The following is an 8,001-nucleotide window of genomic DNA, read 5'->3' as shown; positions in this document are numbered from 1 at the left end:
TAGTTTTAAAAAGCATTGGCTATCGGATTGGTGGTCCGAAGCGTCCGTCAAGCGGAGGCCCTGCTGTTGCTACGGCGTAGGGGGACCCGGCCAGGTTTCTCTCGGTTTCTGATTTGTTTCTCCGGACTCCGGGGTCCTAGAGGTTCCGGATCCGTCAAGTCCATGGGAAAAGAATGCGCCCCTCGCACTTGACGGACGGGGTCTGCGAGCCAATCGGAGTGGGTGCAACGGGGCAGCAGTGTGACCCAATAGGTTGCAGGGGGAGGGAGAGGGAGGCCAATGAGCGTGGAGCCGGGGGCGGGGGCAGGGCCTTGATTGGTCGCGAGGCGGCCGGAGGGAGGGCGGGGGGAACTCAAGGCCTGCTTGATACGTCCGCCATTTTGGGCGCTTCGCTGATGGTGTCGGTGAGCGCGTTTCCCGCCTGAGCGCAACTAGCGGCGAGTCGCGGGCACCTCCAGGTAATGGGGGGAGGGGGCGGCGGAGCGGACCACGGCGCGGGGTGCGCGGGGTGCGCGGCGCGTGGGCGGCGGCGGGGCCCCTCAGCCCGGCCTCGGCGGCTCGGGGAGGGAGCGTCCCGGCCCCCTCCCCTCCCCCCCGGAATTCGCCGCTGGGCGGCCGGGGAGGCGCGGCGCCCGGGCTCCCCGGCTCGTCCCCGCCCGCGCCTGTCAGCCGCTTGCTCCCCCGCCGCAGGCCGCGGGGGCCCCGCCGGGCCGGGCGTCTGGGTGGGTCGCGGGCCGGGCGGCGAACTTTGAGCCCGCGTTGACGTCCGCGGCCTGGCGCGGCGGCCGGGCGCGCCCCTAACCCGGCCGGGCCCCGCTCCGCTCCGGCCTTCCCGCCCCGAGCGCCGTCCGCTGCCCGCGGGCCCCGGAGCGCGGAGCGTGTCAAGTTGAGGCGGCGGCTCGCCGGAGACTCGCGAAGGCCATTGTTGGACGCGGTTCTCCGGGAAACAAGTTCTGTGGGTTTCTGCTCCTTCGCCGTAGAGTCATCGGGATACGCAGAGCCCGGCTCGGAGCGTTTAAACCTCCTTCCGAGCGATTTGCTAACTCCGGTGTTGCGACTCCAGCGCAGACCTGGTCGCGAAAGCCTCCCTGGCGCAAATGCACTAGGGGGGTGGTCCTTCTTTCGGCCGCAAGTACCTCCCTCTTAAAGAAACCCTCTCGCCGTTCCCTCGGAGGGGCTTCCTCCCGGTCCTACTTGCCATGATCACAACTTGGACTCTTGGTTATAGGTGGACGGAATGAGTCCTTGGATGTACCTGTGTGTCCTGGCGTTTCAACCTCGGAGCTTCGTGTAATTTTCTCGGTACTTCACCATTTTCTCTGTGGGTCGGATAGAGCTTTATGTTTTGTTTTTCTGGGAGGGGCGCTTGGGAGTTGTTTCCTTTCATCCTCACAGCACTTAATGTTAATGTGGCTGTTTTGTTAATGTGGAGTTGAATGCGATTATGTCCTCAAGGTCACGTTGTAGGTAGGCAGCAAGTGGGAAAGAGACTCCAGATTTCCAGCCACTGGAAAGTCTCCTAAGCGGTGGTAGTGGGGGAGCTTTCTTTGCTCTCGGGTTAGACTGCCTGGTTTCAGGTCTCAGCTTCACCACTTTCTAGCCCCGTGACCTTGGGCAGGTTACCCAAACTCCCTGCTCCTTCTGTGATACGGGAATAGCAGCAGCGTCTCCCTCCTTAAGTTTGTCGGGAGGAAAGGAGTTAATACGTGTAAAGAAGCTAGAAACGGTGCCTGGCGCGAAGAATACACTGAGTAATTAGTGGCCATTATTAATTTAAATTTGATTTTTAAATGTTTAGATACTATTAGGAAGTCACATGAGTGTTTAAGTCCTGGCTTTTGGTGTCTGTCTTTAGAAAGCTCTGCGTGTTTAAGAGTCATTTGGCCTGAGAACCACCCAGGAGAAGGGGTGGTTGAAGACTGATTAAATTACAAACGTTTTTTGGAGTAATTAGTGGTGGTGCCTCGGAATGGTTTAAGAGATGGTTAAATAAAGAAAAGGCCATCGGGAGCTCAAGTCGGATTCTGTTCCTACCGTACTTTTTGGATACTACGTGTTGAGTGTGATTGGCCCCCAATAATTCTAGAGTTTCTTAGTGTACTCCTGGGTTCTTACTGAGATTTGAAAGGTTGCTGTGTATTGAGATACACTTCAGTGAAGATAGTTTGGGAAGTAGCTGTTGTCCTGGATGGATGTTTTGCATTTCAGTGTGTTTGATCAGAGTCTAGAATATCTAACAAAATGCCACGCACTCACTCACACGTATACTCACAGTCTTTTGATTCTTGCCCCGTGCTCTTCTGCCTGGTACTTGAAACCATGCTTGCCTTTCCGCTGGAATTACTTGCTTGGGCCTTGGCTTGCTTCGTTGCACTTGGGGAAGTGTTATTTTGATAGACTTGGTCTTAAGTACAGATGAGCATCTCGCTGGTTTAACTTACTGAGGAACAGGAAGAAGATTGTTTTAGATTAGAAAACTAGCTTTTGTGTAAAGTATAGCAAAACAAAAACTTGCTGGTTTCAATTAACTGCTTGGGAATTTGAGAATCAGACCATAACTGGACAGAAAATGAATAGTGATAAAATTAAGGCTTGACTGGGTGAGGTTTGCTTAGCCTCTTTAAAGTAAATTTTTGCATTGATTTGGTACAAAGATAATGTGCTTGTTAACAGATGAGACATCTTCCTTAAAACAGTATTGGTCAGGATTGGAATTTAGTTTGCTTCTTTGATAAACTTGTATCTTGGGGTTTTGTATTTTGGATATTTGAGAGGCAGCCTGAGTGTGTATATTGGTCTAAAATTTTACAATGCTTTATTACCCTTAAGAATGATAGCGAAGTTCTTCTAACCGTCTGCTCAGCTAAAACTCAGCTCTGAGTTTATTTTATAAAAAGCACAAGAGGCTGTGGTTGCTCCTCCTCATAAGTCAAGACCTGAGCCCTGGTGTGAGCCGAGGATTCGCTGCTTTTTCTTAGGTGAGATGGATAGAAAAAAATAGACCTGGCCTCTTGGCTTTAAAAAGCTTTCTTATCTCTCCTTTCTTAAGAGAACCTCAAATCGTTGGTTTTTGATTTACTCTAGATCAGTGGTTCTCAACTGGAGGATGATTTTGCCCCAAAGAAACATTTGGCAATGTCTGGAGACGTTTTTGCTTGTCACATCTGTGGGGTTGGGCAGTGTACTAATGACTTCTAGAGGGTAGAGACCAGGGATGCTGCTAAACATCCTATGATGCACAAGATGGCAACCCTCTCCCCCCAATAAAAAATTATCCAGCCCCAAATATCAGTGGTGCTGAGGTTGAGAAACCCTGCTCTAGATAGATGGCCTAATCTGGCCTGCATTGGAATCATTTGGGATACTTTTTAAGACCATGGGTGATGAACTCCACCTCTAGAAATGTGTGGTGAGAGTGAGAATATGTTTTTAAAAGCTCCTCAAGTAGCACTGAAGTGCAGCTAGTTTTTGGAACCACTCTTCTAGACCACAGATTTTAGGGACTGCTTGTGGGTCAAGGAATTCTTTGTGTCATCTGTGAGCTCTACCTATACCTAGATCCTACCTTGGACATTACTTAGTGGGGAAAGATGGTGTACGTACGTTATTTTCAGGTGCTGAACTTTAAAGGAGACTGAAATTAAAAAAAATTTTTTTAAGTGAATTTATTTTATAAAATAATTGAGAACCTGTTTTTTTTTTCTGTTGCTTCATGAGAATCTATTGCCATAGCTGAAACTTAGTGCTGTCAGGTGTTTAGGATTGTTTGTGCCTATGCTAAATAACCTTATCCTACTGTGATTTTTGAGTTTTGTATCTTTTGCCCTCATCCTGTCAGTCAGCTGTCAGTTCTGTTTTTAGATGCCAGCTTCATCGTTATCTTTTTTTTTTTTTTTTAAATGAAAGCCTATTTCCAGAGAGTTAGCCCTGGATTGATTTGCCAATTCTGCCCTTTGAAGGCAAGAGAGAGGCAAACTCTATGCTTATTGTTTAACACAGTGACCCTTGCTTGCTAGCAAAGGGGGATTGCCTGTGCCCTGGACTCTGACCAAAGTGGGTGAGTGTTTTTCCTCCTGGGGAGGTGAGGTACAGTAGAAGAAAGACCGGCAGAGATCCTTTTCTCACACACACTTAGAATATGCATGATCTAGTTTATTGAGTGGAAAAATGTTAGTATAAAAATTGTACAGATTTTTACCAACCAGATGTTAAAATCTCGACATACAAAAGGGAGGAGATCAGGGAGGCACTTTCTAATCCTTCATCCTGAAATCAGGCCTGTGGCTATGCTGAGAATGACAAGTGACCACTCCTCCTGTCTGCTTCTTCTAGTCGTCATTTATTTGGTCAGCAAATATATTGAATCCTTACCCTGTCAGGAACCGTATTAGGGATTCAGTCATGAACAGGCATTTAAGACTTGCAGTCTATGGGGAGAGGCAGCATTGACAAAAGAGATGTCCTTTTGGCTGTGAGGCCAGGGAACACAGCTTGTTAGACTTGTATGTGGTGTAAATAGCAGACTCTTAATGAGAGGCCCTAGAGACTTGAGAGGAAAGAGCTTGTGTCTGCTGGTTGGGTGGTTGAGATTGCCAGAAGTCTCTTGCCAAAAAATAAAATAGTTACACCTTTGTTTCTCATAGGTATTGAATAGTTAACTTCCACTTTCCTCCTTGGTTTGGTGTGTCTAAGCAGTGCCACTCTTCCCATGCTGGTGAAGCTGCTTTGCAGTGACAAATAGGATTGACCTATATTGTCTTTTGCTCCATAGATGTTGGTTGCAACATCTTGATCAAACTTGAAACACTGACTGTTCCCATACTGATCAGAGGCTTGGTGTAGGTTCATGCTAAACATCTTGAGCATCCTTGAAATCCATGGTGCTTCCAGTGGGAATGGGATTTTTCCTGCTGCAGTCTGGATCGAGGTTGACTGTAGATTTGACTTTGACTTTGGCTTACATTTAGTTGCCACGGAAACCCCCTTTCCTTCTCCCTCCCCCTTTATTTTTCTTTACTGGGAGGGGAGAGAGAGTTACTAGTCAATGCCCAGTTTCAGGTTTTGAATGATTATGAACTGACATCTGGGTACCAGGTAGATTGGCTAGACGGTAAAGAAGCAAGTAAAAGGGAATCTTGGCAGTACTCGAAAGGCTTCTTAACCTTAAAAAGGGCATTTTTGTGTCACAGACTTTGCAAAGGTCTGGGGTTACTCTGAGTAGAGGAGGTTTACTACTTCTCACTTCTGCTGGCTAGTGTTGATCTGTTTTATTAAGTATTAGTGAAGACTACACAATCGACTGATTTTATACAAATAAAGTTTGATAGGTTCTGAGCATCTTTTTACTGATATAAGGAGACTCTGATTTTGTACTTCTCAACAACTCTGGAGAAAACTAGGGTATTATTAACTCCAGAATATCTTACAGCGGGAGTATGTATTGACTTGGAATGGTTTGTGTACACCAGATGCTGACTGCCCTGAAATATGGTGGCCCAAAGGAAAGATGAATGAGATTGTTTTTTGAAACATTAGGCAGCCGAACTAAAAAGGCGGCAATAAATAAATAAATAAGTAAAAGCAAGCAAGCCTGCAGAAGTAAAAGTATGACTGAATGTTGAGTCAGACTTGGAGAAAGCCGTGTGGATTGCTAGTGGGAGCCTGGAGTTCCCTGGACCTGGATGTAAATCTGAACAATAATGCTGGTGTCAATAGTAATGCGACACACTGACAAGGAGAGAAAGGGGAGCTTGCCTGAGAATGCATGGCCCTCTGAGACCCTATCAGGGTGAGTAGGCAGCAGTTACACTAGCCACTAAGGCACACTCCGGGGTGGCCTCCTCTATCCCGTAAGGCTTAGTGTAGTCAGTAGGCATTGGCTGGACCTTGGTGAAATCTGGGCCTTCAGTCCCCAGATGAGGCAGTGGTGCGAGGAACATTGACAAGTATTGACTCGAGTGGCTGTTTGGGGCTTCCTTTCATGAGAATCATGGTTTTGGAGGTCACTGATTATTAGAGAAAGATTTAGGTCATTCTGGAAAATCACCTGTAGGCAGCAGAGAAATCTCAGTTCCTGGGTGATTCCTTAGGGTTTCGGTGGCCCCAATAGACCGTAATTTCAAGTGTCATTTGTTTCAACAATAACATCATAGCTGGAACTCACGGCGAGTTAAGAATAAACACAACATTGTAAATCAACTATACTCCAATAAAAATTTAAAGAAAAACGAATAAATGGTTAACTTCTGAGTTGGTGTTTTGTTTGTTGTTGTTGTTTGTTTTTTAGTGGTAGTACATATCTGTTTTTGTCATTGTAGTAGATGAGGGAGTGTAGTGTCTCCTGGTTTACTTTTGTTGACTTAGAGATACATAGGGTTTCTGTTGCCTCTGGACAGTGGGCAGGTCACATCTGCCTCTGTTGCCTGTGATGAGACCCAATCCCTTCTGATTAAACAATACTCTTTGAATCACCCCCTTCCCCCCTTTCCACTGTGGACCTCTCATCCTTGATTTATTATACTCTTAGATGGATACAGTAGCTATGTATTTGGCACCTATCATAGGGATAGTATTTTAAGCTAAGGAAGTTTTCACAGATTAATATCTGTTCTCTGTTCTCAATTCAGAGTGTCTTGTGGAGGTCAAGAGTGCACAGGACCTAAAATAGCTGACTTTGAGTTCTGGCTTCCACAGTCTTCCAGCTGTGTAATCATAATGTTAGATGACATCTCTGTTCCTTTGTTTCCTGTTTGTGAAATGAATATTAAATATAAACGAACTAGCACAATGCCTAGTAGACAGTAATATTTGTTTTAATATTACTGTTATTAGTCTTCTTCCTAATAACAGTAGAAATAAGTTCAGAGATGACTAATATAAGCTTCAGTGAAATGCCCTGAAAAAGTGAGATGGAGTATTATGGCATCATAGAGGACCTTCGAGGTCTAACTAGCTGCCCTGGGGAAGTATAGGATGATGGCGAAGTGGGTGAGGGCAGGTTGTAGAGTTCGGTGGTAGTGTTGTTGTTGTCTTCCTTTTCCCCCCAAATTTGGATTATGTTATATAGATTTTATTTGCTAAAATGTGATAATATTTTCTTACTGGGGTGGGAGTAGAGATCATAAATTTGAGGTTTTGCACTTTGCTTTCTAAAATATTCATCTTTAAAATCTCTCTGGTGCTTTAAGACAGTATAAAAATCCCGTTTGCTTTGGAATCCCTCGTGTTATATGGAACCATATTTTTTCAGTGTACTGTGCTCTTGGAGATAATCACACGTCTTGAAGGATCAATGTTTTGTTTTCGTTTTTAACTTTTATTTATTTATTTGACCGTGCCACGAGGCATGTGGGATCTAGTTCCCTAACCAGGGATCGAACCCGTGCCCCCTGCAGTGGAAGCTCGTAGTCTTAACCACTGGACCGCCAGGGAAGTCCTTGAGAGATCAGTGTTTTTTAACAGAAGATTGACTCTTTTAAATTTTGCTTTCAGTTTCTTTTCAAATTTCACATTATAACCAGACAACTCTTTTCTGTAAAGGGCCAGTCAGTAAATATGTTAGGCTTTGCTGGCTATATGGTCTCTGTAACTACTCGATTCTGCTGCTGTGGTATAAAAGCAGCCACAGTCAACATGAAACACATGAAGGTGGCTGTCTTCTAGTAGAGTTTTATTTACAAAAACAGGTGGTGGGCTGGATTTGACCTGTCTTGCTCTAACCTGTTCTTTGTTTCAATTTTTAATGAGATCATATGTTCAAGGAGTATATGTCAGCATGTGTACAGATATTAAATGTTAAAACTACCAGTTGTGCACCCACTGACCCCCTTAAGAAATGGAATGTTGCCACTACCTTTGGCTTCCTGTATGACCTCCCCGACCACTCCTACCTCTTCTGACCTCCCCAAAGCAAGGGCTGACCTGCATGTATCATTTTCTCGATTTACTTTATGGTGTTACCATCTGTGAATGTATCCTTATATAATATAACTTAATTTTTGC

General features: G+C 45.5%; 1 protein-coding gene across 13 annotated transcripts in view; it reads left to right on the top strand.

The window, feature by feature from the left end:
* The first annotated feature begins 335 nt into the window (after positions 1-335).
* PPP6R3 (protein phosphatase 6 regulatory subunit 3) overlaps positions 336-8,001 on the top strand; it is a 126,772-nt gene continuing 119,106 nt past the window's right edge. For 10 of the 13 annotated variants that reach the window (XM_060302830.1, XM_060302838.1, XM_060302837.1 and 7 more), the window contains exon 1: positions 349-458. The gene's annotated coding sequence lies outside the window, so the exon portion shown is untranslated. Of the gene's footprint in view, positions 459-1,228; positions 1,303-8,001 lie in introns of all 13 variants that reach the window. The other 3 variants (XM_060302828.2, XM_060302827.2, XM_060302829.1) reach the window with 2 other exon arrangements.

The sequence above is a fragment of the Globicephala melas genome, chromosome 8 (genome assembly GCF_963455315.2).
Source record: "Globicephala melas chromosome 8, mGloMel1.2, whole genome shotgun sequence".
NCBI lineage: Eukaryota > Metazoa > Chordata > Mammalia > Artiodactyla > Delphinidae > Globicephala > Globicephala melas.
Note: the sequence above shows the minus strand (reverse complement) of the source record. Positions and strands in the feature narration are given on the sequence as shown.